At 45.0% G+C, this 22,197-nt stretch overlaps 3 non-coding genes across 3 annotated transcripts; all 3 read left to right on the top strand.

The window, feature by feature from the left end:
* The first annotated feature begins 3,912 nt into the window (after positions 1–3,912).
* On the top strand, positions 3,913–3,984 carry trnah-gug (transfer RNA histidin (anticodon GUG)). The gene has a single exon. It is a non-coding gene; the product is annotated as a tRNA-His (tRNA).
* Positions 3,985–7,164: 3,180 nt separating this feature from the next.
* On the top strand, positions 7,165–7,236 carry trnah-gug (transfer RNA histidin (anticodon GUG)). The gene has a single exon. It is a non-coding gene; the product is annotated as a tRNA-His (tRNA).
* A 6,426-nt stretch (positions 7,237–13,662) lies between these two features.
* On the top strand, positions 13,663–13,734 carry trnah-gug (transfer RNA histidin (anticodon GUG)). Its single transcript has one exon. It is a non-coding gene; the product is annotated as a tRNA-His (tRNA).
* The last annotated feature ends 8,463 nt before the right edge of the window (positions 13,735–22,197 follow it).

Raw genomic sequence — 22,197 nt, 5'->3', positions numbered from 1 at the left:
TCATTTGCAACATTGCGACAGCTGAGCAAGGAGAGCAGAGCCGCTGATATGTGTTGCCGCTGTCGTGTAGTGGTTGTTGCTCTGCGTTGTGGCCACAACGATCTCGGTTTGAAGCCAAGTCACGCCACTCGCTGATTTAAACCATTATTGCGTTGTTATGCCTACTGGAAGACCGTAATAAGTAGTCGATCTTCAATACATAACTTGAATATTTTGCTGACGAAAACAATTTGACTCCATCAGAATCGAGCGATCTCACGTGTCTGTGCATGATGCTGCTGAATTTAAACCCGCCTTTTCTCTCAGATTTTCTCCCTTTTACAATTACTAACTCTGTCAGAGTTTTCTCCTTCCATTTCATTGTCACTTTACTGCAATATGACCGAATATAAAAGTCACCTTCAATACTTACGCCTTTATGTAGCTCTGCCACCACCGCTGATCCATCACCCGTTCCCACATCGTTTCCTGGAAATCAGTCGATAAATGCAGATCTGTGGACGGCCAGACAGACAAGCATTGCGAAAGCAGGTCTGGCCTTCCGAAGGGCAGTGGCGCGATTGTTCACGACATTTTCCTGGGAATCGATTGATAATTAAATGCTAACTGATGACCTGGACTTTGTTTGCATCGCAGTTGGCGCTTTTCTGCAAGCACTTGAGGTGTGTAAGCGATTGGCTGGCAATCTGGGGCGGCGCAGCAAGTTAGAAATTGTTCCGAATTCAACTTACTTGCTGAAATATGCGACTGAATCGAATGGAGGATAAATGAAAAGAACGCGAGTGGCGAATAATAAGCGATTACAGCGGGTTGGCCCTAAAAGTAACATCGTTTGAATTCCCGTGGTGGAGGAGCCTGTGTTCAGAAACGGTTGACATTGAAGACTGTGTGGAAATCTAAAGAAGAGCTGAAGAAAGCAAATCCGCCCGTGTACTCATGAAAACGACTCTGGTGAAAACAACAGTAAAACCAGAAACTGGTGGAAACACTCAGCAGACCAAGCACCAGCTGTTGATTCACTTGGCAGAAGAAATCGTATCTGTCTGTCTACGCTATGCAATTCCTTTAACACCTGGATCAGTTCATCCCTCAATTCTCCTCTGGACTCGGAACTTATCCAATTTGAGTGAAGCAGTAAAACAGTGTTTGGAAAATGGGTCTTCAGACTGTCGTATACACTGGCAAGGGGCAAGGCAAAATCTGCAGATTGTAGGATGAAGCCAAAGAGGTCGCAGACAAACATAGCTACGATGAACATGGAGACCACTGCCCAGAATCTCGCTTAACACCACTCTAAACGCCGATCACAGATCAGCAAAAGTACGGAAAGAATGTTATTGTCTTCTTCATATAATGATGCATTTTAATGGCCAATAGATATTGTGAGATTATTCCTCTGGGGTAAGTAATCTATATTCTATATTTGATCCTTGCCTCGGTGTTTAATCTCTATCCTGCACATTTAGCTTGAATCTGGTTGCAATTAATATTCAGAGATAAGGTTTGAGCAGCCGGCGGGCAGGAACAGAGATTGGGGCTGGTCTGTGCACTGTGGGAGCAGACCACAACATTTCTGCACTTTACACTGAGTATCCTGCAGAATACTGATGTCATATTGCCATTAAATATCAGAGGATTTAGATTATTGCACGGATCGCTGCAGTTCTTTCCGAGTTGAGGAATTTGCAGCAAATTGAATATCAGAGAACCAACTAAACAGTCGTTGCCGAGATTCAACACACAGTGCAGAGTCAGCGAGATGACGACTAATTTTAAACAGAACGGTCGTTGATCTGAAATGTTATCTTCCCTCCTCTCTCCACCGATGCTGCTTCATTTGCTGAATATCTCCAACATTGCTGTCCGCAAGTTAGACTGCCAGTCGCCACAGTGTTTTGCGGTCATAGAAGAATTTAAATTGTTGATGAATAAGAAGCCACAGTTATGATGGCCGAGTCCTTAATGCGTTGCCTTTGCAATTCACTCGAATTTCCCCGGGTAGCGTCCAGCCCCCTCACAACTGTCGGCTTAATATTTAACGCACTGCTTCACAAGGGTCATTTTACATACCCCGCTCCCTCCAGAAGGATTTGGATTATATCGATATCGATCTCAAGGAAACGGGAGAATTGCCTCATCATCTGGATTAATTTCCTGACATGAGACCTGCATTTGGTTAAATGTTTTCATTCAATAGGGACCCTTCAACCGTCTATTCAAATAATCATGCTGCAAGGAAGAGGCGCACGGAGTGAAGTCTTCACCCGAGTGGAGACCTAGTATGCGTGTGACGGTGGGAATTTGGTCCACATGGTAAATTCCGGGAAGCTTTCCGCAAGTTAAATTCAAATTAAGAATCAGGCATTAGATTAGATTAGATTAGAGATACAGCACTGAAACAGGCCCTTCGGCCCACCGAGTCTGTGCCGCATTGTCATAGATCTTTCAAAGTTCAAGTGTCTTAAATTGCCTTGTTAAACGGAAACTGCCTGGCAGTGGCCTTTACTTGTCAACAGAAAGAAGTTGGTTCAATAGCTTTAACTTACTGCAGCAGGAAGCTAAGCTCGCGAGCAAGTGACTCAACAGAGGCTCGATCAAAGCAAACAGGATTTTATCGGCACTGCAGCCTCTGTGAGTCCGCGGTGGAAGGAGCGAATGTTGAAGTTGGTTCATGGGGGTGTCAAACAAGCGCGTTGTTTGTCCTGGATGGGGTCCAGCTTCTTGAGTGTTGCTCGAGTTGCACTCAACCAACAAATGGAGGGTATTCCATCACACTCCTGACTGGTGCCTGCCTTCCTGTCTTGTGGATGGTGGGCAGGCATTGGGGATTCAGAAGTTAAATTAGCAGCTTGTGACCTGCTCCTGTAGCCACAGTACTTATATGGCTGATTTAGTTCAGTTTCTGGCTAGTTGTAACCCGGCACATGTTGATAGTTCGGGATTCAGCGATGGTCATGCCATTGACTGTCAAGCGGAGATGGTTGGATACTCACTTGTTGCAGTTGGTCATTTCCTTGCACTTATGTGGCGCGAATGTAATTGTCTGCCTGTGTGCTTATTTCTGTCTATGTGTATGTTTCTGCGCCTCACGTTTTCTACACTTTTCTGCGTGGCAGTTTGCCTCACAAATTCCTCGCTGCCGACATCCGGTTACTCTGCATCTTAATTTACAAAGAGACGGAAATGTGAATTATAAGTTTTCTTTCAACAGTGTCCGATGGAAGGTGAAAAAAGTGTCATCAAATATTTTTTTTCGAAAGATTCAGTGGAACAGGAACGATGCATCCCACCATATATAGGCTGTGGATGCGTTCCTCATTGGTATAATGCTGAGTATCCTCACCTATCATATGGGACACCTGGGGTTGAAATTGCTGACAGCAACAATGCGATTTGAACAAGTCAACCCTTTCGTCATTGTTTAATTTCCTAAATATCATATACCTGGAACATTAACTCTGTTTCTCATGACAAAGTCAAAGCTGCTAATTAGCTCAAGCAGTGGCTTTTTATATATCAAGGTTCCAGCATCTTCAGCATTTCGCCTTTGTATGACGTTGGGGAATATATGACTCTTTTCGCGGAAAAAGTCGACTCCGTTTCGAACCGCAGCGTTTGATATTTCCCCCAACTTGCAATGCAAAACCATGGGCTGGGCGGGCAGTCATCAGGAAAGGCAGCTTTCAGTCAGTTTCGAAATTGAAATGTGCTGTTTAGGACAGCCTGGGCGAACGGTCTAAGGCAGTGGATTAAAGCTGTAATCGCTCCTGGGGCGTGTGTCGTATTACATTACTGCCAAAATTTTTTACAGATCTGATGTTGGTCCCATCGCAAAAATGCATCGTTTCGAGGCAGTGTCGGTTGTGACATTGCTGCAGCTGCCCGGGTTCGTAACCACAGCTAGTGTGTGGCGCCGTGATCGTATAGTGGTTAGTACTCTGCGTTGTGGCCGCAGCAACCTCGGTTCGAATCCGAGTCACGGCAATAACTGTTTGCAGTTCTCCTTTCTCCTCGGCGCCCACTTGGAGAGCCCACTAAAATCCGTGTTTATTTATATGCTTGTTTGCTGAACAAAAGCAATTTGCTCCATCCAAACCTCGCACTGTTGGGTGTCTGTGCTTGATGCTCCCCAATTCAAACCTGCCTCTTCCCTCACATTTTCCTCCCTTCCACAATCACTAACCCTACTTTACTTTAGTCCTTCCATTTCGTTGTCACTTTACCGCCGCCTTAACAACTATAATAATCACCATCAATACTTACGCCTTTACGCTGCTTTGCCGCCACCGCTCTTCCTCGAGGTCCATCTCCCATTCGCACTAATGTACATCTCTCCCTTGAAACCAGTCCATGCATTTAGACCTGTGGGACGGCTAGGCAGACAAGCGCTGCAAAAGCAGGTCTGGCCTTCCGAAGGGCAGCGGCCCGATTGTTCACAACATTATCTTCGGAATCTATTGATAATTTCAATGCTTACTGATGACCTGGACTTTCTTTGCCTCGAAACACCTATCACAGATCGCCAAAAGTACTGAAAGTCTTTGTTGTCTTCTTCATATAATGCTGCATTTTAATGGTCAATAGATATTGTGTGATTATTTCTCTGGTGTAAGTAATCTATTTTATATATTTGATCTTTGCCTCGGTGATTCATCTCTATCCTGCACGTTTAGCTTGAATCTGGTTGCAATTTATAATCAGAGATAAGGTTTGAGCAGCCGGCGGGCAGCAACAGAGACTGGGGCTGGTCTGTGCGCTATGGGAGCAGACCACCGCATTTCTGCTGTTCACATTCAGTATCCAGCAGAATACTGAAGTTATATTGCCATTAAATATCAGAGGATTTAGGTTATTGCACGGATCGCTGCAGTTCTTTTCGAGTTGAGGAATTTGCAGCAAATTGAATATCAGAGAACCAACTAAACAGTCGTTACCGAGATTCAACACACAGTGCAGAGTCAGCGAGGTGAGGATTAATTTTAAAGTGAACGGTCGTTTATCTGAAATGTTATCTTCCCTCCTCTCTCCACCGATGCTGCTTCATTTGCTGAACATTTCCAACATTGCTGTGCGCAAGTTAGACTGCCAGTCGCCACAGTGTTTTGCTGTCATAGCAGAGTTTAAATTGTTGATGAATAAGTAGCCACAGTTGTGATGGCCGAGCCCTTAATGCGTTGCATTTGCAATTCGCTCGTTTTTCCCCGAGGAGCGTCGAAGCCCCTCACAATTGTCGGCTTAATATTTAACGCACTGCTTCACAAGGCTCATTTTCTTTACCCCGCTCCCTCTGGAAAGATTTGGGGAATATCGATATCGATCTCGAGGAAACGGGAGGATTGCCTCATCATCTGGATTAATTTCCTGACACTAGATCTGCATTTGGTTTAATATTTTCATTCAATAGGTACCTTTCAACCGTCTTTTCAAATAATCATGCTGCAAGCGAGAGGCGCACGGAGTAAATTCTTCGCCGGAGTGGAGACCTTGTCTGCGTGTGACGGTGGGACTTTGGTCCACATGGTAAATTCCGGTAAGCTTTCCGCAAGTTAAATGCAAATTAAGAGTCAGGCATTGTCATAGATTTTTCAAACTTCAAGTGTCTTAAATTGCCTTGTTAAACAGAAACTGCCTGGCAGTGGCATTTACTTGTCCATCAGCTGAACGAAGTTGGTTCAATAGCTTTAACTTACTGCAGCAGGAAGCTAAGCTAGCGAGCTAGTGACTCAACAGAGGCTCGATGAAAGCAATCAGGATTTTAAAGTGCACTGCAGCCACTGTGAGTCCGTGGTGGAAGGAGCGAATGTTGAAGTTGATTCATGGGGGTGTCAGTCAAGCGCGTTGTTTGTCCTGGATGGGGTCGAGCTTCTTGAGTGTTGCTGGAGCTGCACTCAACCAACAACTGGAGGGTATTCCAAAACACTCCTGACTGGTACAAAAACAAGAAATGCTGGAATCACTCAGCAGGTCTGGCAGCATCTGTGGAAAGAGAAGCAGAGTTAACGTTTCGGGTCAGTGACCCTTCTTCGGAACTGGTGGTGCCTGCCTTCCTGTCTTGTGGATGGTGGGCAGGCTTTGGGGATTCAGAAGTTAAATTAGCAGCTTGTGACCTGCTCCTTTAGCCACAGTACTTATATGGCTGATCTAGTTCAGTTTCTGGCTAGTTGTAACCCGGCACATGTTGATAGTTCGGGATTCAGCGATGGTAATGCCATTGACTGTCAAGCGGAGATGGTTGGATACTCACTTGTTGCAGTTGGTCATTGCCTGGCACTTATGTGGCGCGAATGTAATTGTCTGCCTGTGTGCTTATTTCTGTCTATGTGTATCTTTCTGCGCCTCACATTTTCTACACGTTTCTGCGTGGCAGTTTGCCTAACAGATTCCTCGCTGCCTACATCCGGTTACTCTGCATCTTAATTTACAAACAGACGGAAATGTGAATTATAAGTTTTCTTTCAACAGTGTCCGATGGAAGGTGAAACAAGTGTCATCAAATATTTTTTTTCGAAAGATTCAGTGGAACAGGAACGATGCATCCCACCATATATAGGCTGTGGATGCGTTCCTCATTGGTATAATGCTGAGTATCCTCACCTGTCATATGGGACACCTGGGGTTGAAATTGCTGACAGCAACAATGCGATTTGAACAAGTCAACCCTTTCGTCATTGTTTAATTTCCTAAATATCATATACCTGGAACATTAACTCTGTTTCTCATGACAAAGTCAAAGCTGCTAATTAGCTCAAGCAGTGGCTTTTTATATATCAAGGTTCCAGCATCTTCAGCATTTCGCCTTTGTATGACGTTGGGGAATATATGACTCTTTTCGCGGAAAAAGTCGACTCCGTTTCGAACCGACAGCGTTTGATATTTCCCCCAACTTGCAATGCAAAACCATGGGCTGGGCGGGCAGTCATCAGGAAAGGCAGCTTTCAGTTAGTTTCGAAATTGAAATGTGCTGTTTAGGACAGCCTGGGCGAACGGTCTAAGGCAGTGGATTAAAGCTGTAATCGCTCCTGGGGCGTGTGTCGTATTACATTACTGCCAAAAATTTTTACAGATCTGATATTGGTCCCATCGCAAAAATGCATCGTTTCGAGGCAGTGTCGGTTGTGACATTGCTGCAGCTGCCCGGGTTCGTAACCACAGCTAGTGTGTGGCGCCGTGATCGTATAGTGGTTAGTACTCTGCGTTGTGGCCGCAGCAACCTCGGTTCGAATCCGAGTCACGGCAATAACTGTTTGCAGTTCTCCTTTCTCCTCGGCGCCCACTTGGAGAGCCCACTAAAATCCGTGTTTATTTATATGCTTGTTTGCTGAACAAAAGCAATTTGCTCTATCCAAACCTCGCACTGTTGGGTGTCTGTGCCTGATGCTCCCCAATTCAAACCTGCCTCTTCCCTCACATTTTCCTCCCTTCCACAATCACTAACCCTACTTTACTTTAGTCCTTCCATTTCGTTGTCACTTTACTGCCGCCTTAACAACTATAATAATCACCATCAATACTTACGCCTTTACGCTGCTTTGCCGCCACCGCTCTTCCTCGACGTCCATCTCCCATTCGCACTAATGTACATCTCTCCCTTGAAACCAGTCCATGCATTTAGACCTGTGGGACGGCTAGGCAGACAAGCGCTGCAAAAGCAGGTCTGGCCTTCCGAAGGGCAGCGGCCCGATTGTTCACAACATTATCTTCGGAATCTATTGATAATTTCAATGCTTACTGATGACCTGGACTTTCTTTGCCTCTAAACACCTATCGCAGATCGCCAAAAGTACTGAAAGTCTTTGTTGTCTTCTTCATAGAATGCTGCATTTTAATGGTCAATAGATATTGTGTGATTATTTCTCTGGTGTAAGTAATCTATTTTATATATTTGATCTTTGCCTCGGTGATTCATCTCTATCCTGCACGTTTAGCTTGAATCTGGTTGCAATTTATAATCAGAGATAAGGTTTGAGCAGCCGGCGGGCAGCAACAGAGACTGGGGCTGGTCTGTGCGCTGTGGGAGCAGACCACCACATTTCTGCTGTTCACATTCAGTATCCAGCAGAATACTGATGTCATATTGCCATTAAATATCAGAGGATTTAGATTATTGCACGGATCGCTGCAGTTCTTTTCGAGTTGAGGAATTTGCAGCAAATTGAATATCAGAGAACCAACTAAACAGTCGTTACCGAGATTCAACACACAGTGCAGAGTCAGCGAGGTGAGGATTAATTTTAAAGTGAACGGTCGTTTATCTGAAATGTTATCTTCCCTCCTCTCTCCACCGATGCTGCTTCATTTGCTGAACATTTCCAACATTGCTGTGCGCAAGTTAGACTGCCAGTCGCCACAGTGTTTTGCTGTCATAGCAGAGTTTAAATTGTTGATGAATAAGTAGCCACAGTTGTGATGGCCGAGTCCTTAATGCGTTGCATTTGCAATTCGCTCGTTTTTCCCCGAGGAGCGTCGAACCCCCTCACAACTGTCGGCTTAATATTTAACGCATTGCTTCACAAGGCTCATTTTATTTACCCCGCTCCCACTGGAAAGATTTGGGTAATATCGATATCGATCTCGAGGAAACGGGAGGATTGCCTCATCATCTGGATTAATTTCCTGACACTAGATCTGCATTTGGTTTAATATTTTCATTCAATAGGTACCTTTCAACCGTCTTTTCAAACAATCATGCTGCAAGCGAGAGGCGCACGGAGTAAATTCTTCGCCGGAGTGGAGACCTTGTCTGCGTGTGACGGTGGGACTTTGGTCCACATGGTAAATTCCGGTAAGCTTTCCGCAAGTTAAATGCAAATTAAGAGTCAGGCATTGTCATAGATTTTTCAAACTTCAAGTGTCTTAAATTGACTTGTTAAACAGAAACTGCCTGGCAGTGGCATTTACTTGTCCATCAGCTGAACGAAGTTGGTTCAATAGCTTTAACTTACTGCAGCAGGAAGCTAAGCTAGCGAGCTAGTGACTCAACAGAGGCTGGATGAAAGCAATCAGGATTTTAAAGTGCACTGCAGCCACTGTGAGTCCGTGGTGGAAGGAGCGAATGTTGAAGTTGATTCATGGGGGTGTCAGTCAAGCGCGTTGTTTGTCCTGGATGGGGTCGAGCTTCTTGAGTGTTGCTGGAGCTGCACTCAACCAACAAATGGAGGGTATTCCAAAACACTCCTGACTGGTACAAAAACAAGAAATGCTGCAATCACTCAGCAGGTCTGGCGGCATCTGTGGAAAGAGAAGCAGAGTTAACGTTTCGGGTCAGTGACCCTTCTTCGGAACTGGTGGTGCCTGCCTTCCTGTCTTGTGGATGGTGGGCAGGCTTTTGGGATTCAGAAGTTAAATTAGCAGCTTGTGACCTGCTCCTGTAGCCACAGTACTTATATGGCTGATCTAGTTCAGTTTCTGGCTAGTTGTAACCCGGCACATGTTGATAGTTCGGGATTCAGCGATGGTAATGCCATTGACTGTCAAGCGGAGATGGTTGGATACTCACTTGTTGCAGTTGGTCATTGCCTGGCACTTATGTGGCGCGAATGTAATTGTCTGCCTGTGTGCTTATTTCTGTTTATGTGTATCTTTCTGCGCCTCACATTTTCTACACTTTTCTGCGTGGCAGTTTGCCTCACAGATTCCTCGCTGCCTACATCCGGTTACTCTGCATCTTAATTTACAAAGAGACGGAAATGTGAATTATAAGTTTTCTTTCAACAGTGTCCGATGGAAGGTGAAACAAGTGTCATCAAATATTTTTTTTCGAAAGATTCAGTGGAACAGGAACGATGCATCCCACCATATATAGGCTGTGGATGCGTTCCTCATTGGTATAATGCTGAGTATCCTCACCTATCATATGGGACACCTGGGGTTGAAATTGCTGACAGCAACAATGCGATTTGAACAAGTCAACCCTTTCGTCATTGTTTAATTTCCTAAATATCATATACCTGGAACATTAACTCTGTTTCTCATGACAAAGTCAAAGCTGCTAATTAGCTCAAGCAGTGGCTTTTTATATATCAAGGTTCCATCATCTTCAGCATTTCGCCTTTGTATGACGTTGGGGAATATATGACTCTTTTCGCGGAAAAAGTCGACTCCGTTTCGAACCGACAGCGTTTTATATTTCCCCCAACTTGCAATGCAAAACCATGGGCTGGGCGGGCAGTCATCAGGAAAGGCAGCTTTCAGTTAGTTTCGAAATTGAAATGTGCTGTTTAGGACAGCCTGGGCGAACGGTCTAAGGCAGTGGATTAAAGCTGTAATCGCTCCTGGGGCGTGTGTCGTATTACATTACTGCCAAAATTTTTTACAGATCTGATGTTGGTCCCATCGCAAAAATGCATCGTTTCGAGGCAGTGTCGGTTGTGACATTGCTGCAGCTGCCCGGGTTCGCAGCCACAGCTAGTGTGTGGCGCCGTGATCGTATCGTGGTTAGTTCTCTGCGTTGTAGCCGCAGCAACCTCGGTTCGAATCCGAGTCACGGCAATAACTGTTTGCAGTTCTCCTTTCTCCTCGGCGCCCACTTGGAGAGCCCACTAAAATCCGTGTTTATTTATATGCTTGTTTGCTGAACAAAAGCAATTTGCTCCATCCAAACCTCGCACTGTTGGGTGTCTGTGCTTGATGCTCCCCAATTCAAACCTGCCTCTTCCCTCACATTTTCCTCCCTTCCACAATCACTAACCCTACTTTACTTTAGTCCTTCCATTTCGTTGTCACTTTACCGCCGCCTTAACAACTATAATAATCACCATCAATACTTACGCCTTTACGCTGCTTTGCCGCCACCGCTCTTCCTCGAGGTCCATCTCCCATTCGCACGAATGTACATCTCTCCCTTGAAACCAGTCCATGCATTTAGACCTGTGGGACGGCTAGGCAGACAAGCGCTGCAAAAGCAGGTCTGGCCTTCCGAAGGGCAGCGGCCCGATTGTTCACAACATTATCTTCGGAATCTATTGATAATTTCAATGCTTACTGATGACCTGGACTTTCTTTGCCTCGAAACACCTATCACAGATCGCCAAAAGTACTGAAAGTCTTTGTTGTCTTCTTCATATAATGCTGCATTTTAATGGTCAATAGATATTGTGTGATTATTTCTCTGGTGTAAGTAATCTATTTTATATATTTGATCTTTGCCTCGGTGATTCATCTCTATCCTGCACGTTTAGCTTGAATCTGGTTGCAATTTATAATCAGAGATAAGGTTTGAGCAGCCGGCGGGCAGCAACAGAGACTGGGGCTGGTCTGTGCGCTATGGGAGCAGACCACCACATTTCTGCTGTTCACATTCAGTATCCAGCAGAATACTGAAGTTATATTGCCATTAAATATCAGAGGATTTAGGTTATTGCACGGATCGCTGCAGTTCTTTTCGAGTTGAGGAATTTGCAGCAAATTGAATATCAGAGAACCAACTAAACAGTCGTTACCGAGATTCAACACACAGTGCAGAGTCAGCGAGGTGAGGATTAATTTTAAAGTGAACGGTCGTTTATCTGAAATGTTATCTTCCCTCCTCTCTCCACCGATGCTGCTTCATTTGCTGAAAATTTCCAACATTGCTGTGCGCAAGTTAGACTGCCAGTCGCCACAGTGTTTTGCTGTCATAGCAGAGTTTAAATTGTTGATGAATAAGTAGCCACAGTTGTGATGGCCGAGCCCTTAATGCGTTGCATTTGCAATTCGCTCGTTTTTCCCCGAGGAGCGTCGAACCCCCTCACAACTGTCGGCTTAATATTTAACGCACTGCTTCACAAGGCTCATTTTATTTACCCCGCTCCCTCTGGAAAGATTTGGGTAATATCGATCTCGAGGAAACGGGAGGATTGCCTCATCATCTGGATTAATTTCCTGACACTAGATCTGCATTTGGTTTAATATTTTCATTCAATAGGTACCTTTCAACCGTCTTTTCAAACAATCATGCTGCAAGCGAGAGGCGCACGGAGTAAATTCTTCGCCGGAGTGGAGACCTTGTCTGCGTGTGACGGTGGGACTTTGGTCCACATGGTAAATTCCGGTAAGCTTTCCGCAAGTTAAATGCAAATTAAGAGTCAGGCATTGTCATCGATTTTTCAAACTTCAAGTGTCTTAAATTGCCTTGTTAAACAGAAACTGCCTGGCAGTGGCATTTACTTGTCCATCAGCTGAACGAAGTTGGTTCAATAGCTTTAACTTACTGCAGCAGGAAGCTAAGCGAGCGAGCTAGTGACTCAACAGAGGCTCGATGAAAGCAATCAGGATTTTAAAGTGCACTGCAGCCACTGTGAGTCCGTGGTGGAAGGAGCGAATGTTGAAGTTGATTCATGGGGGTGTCAGTCAAGCGCGTTGTTTGTCCTGGATGGGGTCGAGCTTCTTGAGTGTTGCTGGAGCTGCACTCAACCAACAAATGGAGGGTATTCCAAAACACTCCTGACTGGTACAAAAACAAGAAATGCTGCAATCACTCAGCAGGTCTGGCAGCATCTGTGGAAAGAGAAGCAGAGTTAACGTTTCGGGTCAGTGACCCTTCTTCGGAACTGGTGGTGCCTGCCTTCCTGTCTTGTGGATGGTGGGCAGGCTTTGGGGATTCAGAAGTTAAATTAGCAGCTTGTGACCTGCTCCTTTAGCCACAGTACTTATATGGCTGATCTAGTTCAGTTTCTGGCTAGTTGTAACCCGGCACATGTTGATAGTTCGGGATTCAGCGATGGTAATGCCATTGACTGTCAAGCGGAGATGGTTGGATACTCACTTGTTGCAGTTGGTCATTGCCTGGCACTTATGTGGCGCGAATGTAATTGTCTGCCTGTGTGCTTATTTCTGTCTATGTGTATCTTTCTGCGCCTCACATTTTCTACACGTTTCTGCGTGGCAGTTTGCCTAACAGATTCCTCGCTGCCTACATCCGGTTACTCTGCATCTTAATTTACAAACAGACGGAAATGTGAATTATAAGTTTTCTTTCAACAGTGTCCGATGGAAGGTGAAACAAGTGTCATCAAATATTTTTTTTCGAAAGATTCTGTGGAACAGGAACGATGCATCCCACCATATATAGGCTGTGGATGCGTTCCTCATTGGTATAATGCTGAGTATCCTCACCTGTCATATGGGACACCTGGGGTTGAAATTGCTGACAGCAACAATGCGATTTGAACAAGTCAACCCTTTCGTCATTGTTTAATTTCCTAAATATCATATACCTGGAACATTAACTCTGTTTCTCATGACAAAGTCAAAGCTGCTAATTAGCTCAAGCAGTGGCTTTTTATATATCAAGGTTCCAGCATCTTCAGCATTTCGCCTTTGTATGACGTTGGGGAATATATGACTCTTTTCGCGGAAAACGTCGACTCCGTTTCGAACCGACAGCGTTTGATATTTCCCCCAACTTGCAATGCAAAACCATGGGCTGGGCGGGCAGTCATCAGGAAAGGCAGCTTTCAGTTAGTTTCGAAATTGAAATGTGCTGTTTAGGACAGCCTGGGCGAACGGTCTAAGGCAGTGGATTAAAGCTGTAATCGCTCCTGGGGCGTGTGTCGTATTACATTACTGCCAAAATTTTTTACAGATCTGATATTGGTCCCATCGCAAAAATGCATCGTTTCGAGGCAGTGTCGGTTGTGACATTGCTGCAGCTGCCGGGGTTCGTAACCACAGCTAGTGTGTGGCGCCGTGATCGTATAGTGGTTAGTACTCTGCGTTGTGGCCGCAGCAACCTCGGTTCGAATCCGAGTCACGGCAATAACTGTTTGCAGTTCTCCTTTCTCCTCGGCGCCCACTTGGAGAGCCCACTAAAATCCGTGTTTACTTATATGCTTGTTTGCTGAACAAAAGCAATTTGCTCCATCCAAACCTCGCACTGTTGGGTGTCTGTGCCTGATGCTCCCCAATTCAAACCTGCCTCTTCCCTCACATTTTCCTCCCTTCCACAATCACTAACCCTACTTTACTTTAGTCCTTCCATTTCGTTGTCACTTTACTGCCGCCTTAACAACTATAATAATCACCATCAATACTTACGCCTTTACGCTGCTTTGCCGCCACCGCTCTTCCTCGAGGTCCATCTCCCATTCGCACTAATGTACATCTCTCCCTTGAAACCAGTCCATGCATTTAGACCTGTGGGACGGCTAGGCAGACAAGCGCTGCAAAAGCAGGTCTGGCCTTCCGAAGGGCAGCGGCCCGATTGTTCACAACATTATCTTCGGAATCTATTGATAATTTCAATGCTTACTGATGACCTGGACTTTCTTTGCCTCTAAACACCTATCGCAGATCGCCAAAAGTACTGAAAGTCTTTGTTGTCTTCTTCATATAATGCTGCATTTTAATGGTCAATAGATATTGTGTGATTATTTCTCTGGTGTAAGTAATCTATTTTATATATTTGATCTTTGCCTCGGTGATTCATCTCTATCCTGCACGTTTAGCTTGAATCTGGTTGCAATTTATATTCAGAGATAAGGTTTGAGCAGCCGGCGGGCAGCAACAGAGACTGGGGCTGGGCTGTGCGCTGTGGGAGCAGACCACCACATTTCTGCTGTTCACATTCAGTATCCAGCAGAATACTGATGTCATATTGCCATTAAATATCAGAGGATTTAGATTATTGCACGGATCGCTGCAGTTCTTTTCGAGTTGAGGAATTTGCAGCAAATTGAATATCAGAGAACCAACTAAACAGTCGTTACCGAGATTCAACCCACAGTGCAGAGTCAGCGAGGTGAGGATTAATTTTAAAGTGAACGGTCGTTTATCTGAAATGTTATCTTCCCTCCTCTCTCCACCGATGCTGCTTCATTTGCTGAACATTTCCAACATTGCTGTGCGCAAGTTAGACTGCCAGTCGCCACAGTGTTTTGCTGTCATAGCAGAGTTTAAATTGTTGATGAATAAGTAGCCACAGTTGTGATGGCCGAGTCCTTAATGCGTTGCATTTGCAATTCGCTCGTTTTTCCCCGAGGAGCGTCGAACCCCCTCACAACTGTCGGCTTAATATTTAACGCACTGCTTCACAAGGCTCATTTTATTTACCCCGCTCCCTCTGGAAAGATTTGGGTAATATCGATATCGATCTCGAGGAAACGGGAGGATTGCCTCATCATCTGGATTAATTTCCTGACACTAGATCTGCATTTGGTTTAATATTTTCATTCAATAGGTACCTTTCAACCGTCTTTTCAAACAATCATGCTGCAAGCGAGAGGCGCACGGAGTAAATTCTTCGCCGGAGTGGAGACCTTGTCTGCGTGTGACGGTGGGACTTTGGTCCACATGGTAAATTCCGGTAAGCTTTCCGCAAGTTAAATGCAAATTAAGAGTCAGGCATTGTCATAGATTTTTCAAACTTCAAGTGTCTTAAATTGCCTTGTTAAACAGAAACTGCCTGGCAGTGGCATTTACTTGTCCATCAGCTGAACGAAGTTGGTTCAATAGCTTTAACTTACTGCAGCAGGAAGCTGAGCGAGCGAGCTAGTGACTCAACAGAGGCTCGATGAAAGCAATCAGGATTTTAAAGTGCACTGCAGCCACTGTGAGTCCGTGGTGGAAGGAGCGAATGTTGAAGTTGATTCATGGGGGTGTCAGTCAAGCGCGTTGTTTACCTGGATGGGGTCGAGCTTCTTGAGTGTTGCTGGAGCTGCACTCAACCAACAAATGGAGGGTATTCCAAAACACTCCTGACTGGTACAAAAACAAGAAATGCTGCAATCACTCAGCAGGTCTGGCAGCATCTGTGGAAAGAGAAGCAGAGTTAACGTTTCGGGTCAGTGACCCTTCTTCGGAACTGGTGGTGCCTGCCTTCCTGTCTTGTGGATGGTGGGCAGGCTTTTGGGATTCAGAAGTTAAATTAGCAGCTTGTGACCTGCTCCTGTAGCCACAGTACTTATATGGCTGATCTAGTTCAGTTTCTGGCTAGTTGTAACCCGGCACATGTTGATAGTTCGGGATTCAGCGATGGTAATGCCATTGACTGTCAAGCGGAGATGGTTGGATACTCACTTGTTGCAGTTGGTCATTGCCTGGCACTTATGTGGCGCGAATGTAATTGTCTGCCTGTGTGCTTATTTCTGTCTATGTGTATCTTTCTGCGCCTCACATTTTCTACACTTTTCTGCGTGGCAGTTTGCCTCACAGATTCCTCGCTGCCTACATCCGGTTACTCTGCATCTTAATTTACAAACAGACGGAAATGTGAATTATAAGTTTTCTTTCAACAGTGTCCGATGGAAGGTGAAACAAGTGTCATCAAATATTTTTTTCGAAAGATTCTGTGGAACAGGAACGATGCATCCCACCATATATAGGCTGTGGATGCGTTCCTCATTGGTATAATGCTGAGTATCTTCACCTGTCATATGGGACACCTGGGGTTGAAATTGCTGACAGCAACAATGCGATTTGAACAAGTCAACCCTTTCGTCATTGTTTAATTTCCTAAATATCATATACCTGGAACATTAACTCTGTTTCTCATGACAAAGTCAAAGCTGCTAATTAGCTCAAGCAGTGGCTTTTTATATATCAAGGTTCCAGCATCTTCAGCATTTCGCCTTTGTATGACGTTGGGGAATATATGACTCTTTTCGCGGAAAAAGTCGACTCCGTTTCGAACCGACAGCGTTTGATATTTCCCCCAACTTGCAATGCAAAACCATGGGCTGGGCGGGCAGTCATCAGGAAAGGCAGCTTTCAGTTAGTTTCGAAATTGAAATGTGCTGTTTAGGACAGCCTGGGCGAACGGTCTAAGGCAGTGGATTAAAGCTGTAATCGCTCCTGGGGCGTGTGTCGTATTACATTACTGCCAAAATTTTTTACAGATCTGATGTTGGTCCCATCGCAAAAATGCATCGTTTCGAGGCAGTGTCGGTTGTGACATTGCTGCAGCTGCCCGGGTTCGTAACCACAGCTAGTGTGTGGCGCCGTGATCGTATAGTGGTTAGTACTGTGCGTTGTGGCCGTAGCAACCTCGGTTCGAATCCGAGTCACGGCAGAAAGTGTTTGCAGTTCTCCTTTCTCCTCGGCGCCCACTTGGAGAGCCCACTAAAATCCGTGTTTATTTATATGCTTGTTTGCTGAACAAAAGCAATTTGCTCCATCCAAACCTCGCACTGTTGGGTGTCTGTGCTTGATGCTCCCCAATTCAAACCTGCCTCTTCCCTCACATTTTCCTCCCTCCCACAATCAATAACCCTACTTTACTTTAGTCCTTCCATTTCGTTGTCACTTTACTGCCGCCTTAACAACTATAATAATCACCATCAATACTTACGCCTTTACGCTGCTTTGCCGCCACAGCTCTTCCTCGAGGTCCATCTCCCATTCGCACTAATGTACATCTCTCCCTTGAAACCAGTCCATGCATTTAGACCTGTGGGACGGCTAGGCAGACCAGCGCTGCAAAAGCAGGTCTGGCCTTCCGAAGGGCAGCGGCCCGATTGTTCACAACATTATCTTCGGAATCTATTGATAATTTCAATGCTTACTGATGACCTGGACTTCCTTTGCCTCTAAACACCTATCACAGATCGCCAAAAGTACTGAAAGTCTTTGTTGTCTTCTTCATATAATGCTGCATTTTAATGGTCAATAGATATTGTGTGATTATTTCTCTGGTGTAAGTAATCTATTTTATATATTTGATCTTTGCCTCGGTGATTCATCTCTATCCTGCACGTTTAGCTTGAATCTGGTTGCAATTTATAATCAGAGATAAGGTTTGAGCAGCCGGCGGGCAGCAACAGAGACTGGGGCTGGTCTGTGCGCTATGGGAGCAGACCACCACATTTCTGCTGTTCACATTCAGTATCCAGCAGAATACTGATGTCATATTGCCATTAAATATCAGAGGATTTAGATTATTGCACGGATCGCTGCAGTTCTTTTCGAGTTGAGGAATTTGCAGCAAATTGAATATCAGAGAACCAACTAAACAGTCGTTACCGAGATTCAACACACAGTGCAGAGTCAGCGAGGTGAGGATTAATTTTAAAGTGATCGGTCGTTTATCTGAAATGTTATCTTCCCTCCTCTCTCCACCGATGCTGCTTCATTTGCTGAACATTTCCAACATTGCTGTGCGCAAGTTAGACTGCCAGTCGCCACAGTGTTTTGCTGTCATAGCAGAGTTTAAATTGTTGATGAATAAGTAGCCACAGTTGTGATGGCCGAGTCCTTAATGCGTTGCATTTGCAATTCGCTCGTTTTTCCCCGAGGAGCGTCGAACCCCCTCACAACTGTCGGCTTAATATTTAACGCACTGCTTCACAAGGCTCATTTTATTTACCCCGCTCCCTCTGGAAAGATTTGGGTAATATCGATATCGATCTCGAGGAAACGGGAGGATTGCCTCATCATCTGGATTAATTTCCTGACACTAGATCTGCATTTGGTTTAATATTTTCATTCAATAGGTACCTTTCAACGGTCTTTTCAAACAATCATGCTGCAAGCGAGAGGCGCACGGAGTAAATTCTTCGCCGGAGTGGAGACCTTGTCTACGTGTGACGGTGGGACTTTGGTCCACATGGTAAATTCCGGTAAGCTTTCCGCAAGTTAAATGCAAATTAAGAGTCAGGCATTGTCATAGATTTTTCAAACTTCAAGTGTCTTAAATTGCCTTGTTAAACAGAAACTGCCTGGCAGTGGCATTTACTTGTCCATCAGCTGAACGAAGTTGGTTCAATAGCTTTAACTGACTGCAGCAGGAAGCTAAGCTAGCGAGCTAGTGACTCAACAGAGGCTCGATGAAAGCAATCAGGATTTTAAAGTGCACTGCAGCCACTGTGAGTCCGTGGTGGAAGGAGCGAATGTTGAAGTTGATTCATGGGGGTGTCAGTCAAGCGCGTTGTTTGTCCTGGATGGGGTCGAGCTTCTTGAGTGTTGCTGGAGCTGCGCTCAACCAACAAATGGAGGGTATTCCAAAACACTCCTGACTGGTACAAAAACAAGAAATGCTGCAATCACTCAGCAGGTCTGGCAGCTTCTGTGGAAAGAGAAGCAGAGTTAACGTTTCGGGTCAGTGACCCTTCTTCGGAACTGGTGGTGCCTGCCTTCCTGTCTTGTGGATGGTGGGCAGGCTTTGGGGATTCAGAAGTTAAATTAGCAGCTTGTGACCTGCTCCTGTAGCCACAGTACTTATATGGCTGATCTAGTTCAGTTTCTGGCTAGTTGTAACCCGGCACATATTGATAGTTCGGGATTCAGCGATGGTAATGCCATTGACTGTCAAGCGGAGATGGTTGGATACTCATTTGTTGCAGTTGGTCATTGCCTGGCACTTATGTGGCGCGAATGTAATTGTCTGCCTGTGTGCTTATTTCTGTCTATGTGTATCTTTCTGCGCATCAAATTTTCTACACTTTTCTGCGTGGCAGTTTGCCTAACAGATTCCTCGCTGCCTACATCCGGTTACTCTGCATCTTAATTTACAAAGAGACGGAAATGTGAATTATAAGTTTTCTTTCAACAGTGTCCGATGGAAGGTGAAACAAGTGTCATCAAATATTTTTTTTCGAAAGATTCAGTGGAACAGGATCGATGCATCCCACCATATATAGGCTGTGGATGCGTTCCTCATTGGTATAATGCTGAGTATCCTCACCTGTCATATGGGACACCTGGGGTTGAAATTGCTGACAGCAACAATGCGATTTGAACAAGTCAACCCTTTCGTCATTGTTTAATTTCCTAAATATCATATACCTGGAACATTAACTCTGTTTCTCATGACAAAGTCAAAGCTGCTAATTAGCTCAAGCAGTGGCTTTTTATATATCAAGGTTCCAGCATCTTCAGCATTTCGCCTTTGTATGACGTTGGGGAATATGTGACTCTTTTCGCGGAAAAAGTCGACTCCGTTTCGAACCGCAGCGTTTGATATTTCCCCCAACTTGCAATGCAAAACCATGGGCTGGGCGGGCAGTCATCAGGAAAGGCAGCTTTCAGTGAGTTTCGAAATTGAAATGTGCTGTTTAGGACAGCCTGGGCGAACGGTCTAAGGCAGTGGATTAAAGCTGTATTCGCTCCTGGGGCGTGTGTCGTATTACATTACTGCCAAAAATTTTTACAGATCTGATGTTGGTCCCATCGCAAAAATGCATCGTTTCGAGGCAGTGTCGGTTGTGACATTGCTGCAGCTGCCCGGGTTTGTAACCACAGCTAGTGTGTGGCGCCGTGATCGTATAGTGGTTAGTACTCTGCGTTGTGGCCGCAGCATCATCGGTTCGAATCCGAGTCACGGCAATAATTGTTTGCAGTTCTCCTTTCTCCTCGGCGCCCGCTTGGACAGCCCACTAAAATCCTTGTTTATTTATATGCTTGTTTGCTGAACAAAAGCAATTTGCTCCATCCAAACCTCGCACTGTTGGGTGTCTGTGCTTGATGCTCCCCAATTCAAACCTGCCTCTTCCCTCACATTTTCCTCCCTTCCACAATCACTAACCCTACTTTACTTTAGTCCTTCCATTTCGTTGTCACTTTACTGCCGCCTTAACAACTATAATAATCACCATCAATACTTACGCCTTTACGCTGCTTTGCCGCCACCGCTCTTCCTCGAGGTCCATCTCCCATTCGCACTAATGTACATCTCTCCCTTGAAACCAGTCCATGCATTTAGACCTGTGGGACGGCTAGGCAGACAAGCGCTGCAAAAGCAGGTCTGGCCTTCCGAAGGGCAGCGGCCCGATTGTTCACAACATTATCTTCGGAATCTATTGATAATTTCAATGCTTACTGATGACCTGGACTTTCTTTGCCTCGAAACACCTATCACAGATCGCCAAAAGTATTGAAAGTCTTTGTTGTCTTCTTCATATAATGCTGCATTTTAATGGTCAATAGATATTGTGTGATTATTTCTCTGGTGTAAGTAATCTATTTTATATATTTGATCTTTGCCTCGGTGATTCATCTCTATCCTGCACGTTTAGCTTGAATCTGGTTGCAATTTATAATCAGAGATAAGGTTTGAGCAGCCGGCGGGCAGCAACAGAGACTGGGGCTGGTCTGTGCGCTGTGGGAGCAGACCACCACATTTCTGCTGTTCACATTCAGTATCCAGCAGAATACTGATGTCATATTGCCATTAAATATCAGAGGATTTAGATTATTGCACGGATCGCTGCAGTTCTTTTCGAGTTGAGGAATTTGCAGCAAATTGAATATCAGAGAACCAACTAAACAGTCGTTACCGAGATTCAACACACAGTGCAGAGTCAGCGAGGTGAGGATTAATTTTAAAGTGAACGGTCGTTGATCTGAAATGTTATCTTCCCTCCTCTCTCCACCGATGCTGCTTCATTTGCTGAACATTTCCAACATTGCTGTGCGCAAGTTAGACTGCCAGTCGCCACAGTGTTTTGCTGTCATAGCAGAGTTTAAATTGTTGATGAATAAGTAGCCACAGTTGTGATGGCCGAGTCCTTAATGCGTTGCATTTGCAATTCGCTCGTTTTTCCCCGAGGAGCGTCGAACCCCCTCACAACTGTCGGCTTAATATTTAACGCAGTGCTTCACAAGGCTCATTTTATTTACCCCGCTCCCACTGGAAAGATTTGGGGAATATCGATATCGATCTCGAGGAAACGGGAGGATTGCCTCATCATCTGGATTAATTTCCTGACACTAGATCTGCATTTGGTTTAATATTTTCATTCAATAGGTACCTTTCAACCGTCTTTTCAAATAATCATGCTGCAAGCGAGAGGCGCACGGAGTAAATTCTTCGCCGGAGTGGAGACCTTGTCTGCGTGTGACGGTGGGACTTTGGTCCACATGGTAAATTCCGGTAAGCTTTCCGCAAATTGAATGCAAATTAAGAGTCAGGCATTGTCATAGATTTTTCAAACTTCAAGTGTCTTAAATTGCCTTGTTAAACAGAAACTGCCTGGCAGTGGCATTTACTTGTCCATCAGCTGAACGAAGTTGGTTCAATAGCTTTAACTTACTGCAGCAGGAAGCTAAGCTAGCGAGCTAGTGACTCAACAGAGGCTCGATGAAAGCAATCAGGATTTTAAAGTGCACTGCAGCCACTGTGAGTCCGTGGTGGAAGGAGCGAATGTTGAAGTTGATTCATGGGGGTGTCAGTCAAGCGCGTTGTTTGTCCTGGATGGGGTCGAGCTTCTTGAGTGTTGCTGGAGCTGCACTCAACCAACAAATGGAGGGTATTCCAAAACACTCCTGACTGGTACAAAAACAAGAAAT

The sequence above is a fragment of the Heterodontus francisci genome, chromosome 29, assembly GCF_036365525.1.
Source record: "Heterodontus francisci isolate sHetFra1 chromosome 29, sHetFra1.hap1, whole genome shotgun sequence".
Taxonomy (NCBI): domain Eukaryota; kingdom Metazoa; phylum Chordata; class Chondrichthyes; order Heterodontiformes; family Heterodontidae; genus Heterodontus; species Heterodontus francisci.
Note: the sequence above shows the minus strand (reverse complement) of the source record. Positions and strands in the feature narration are given on the sequence as shown.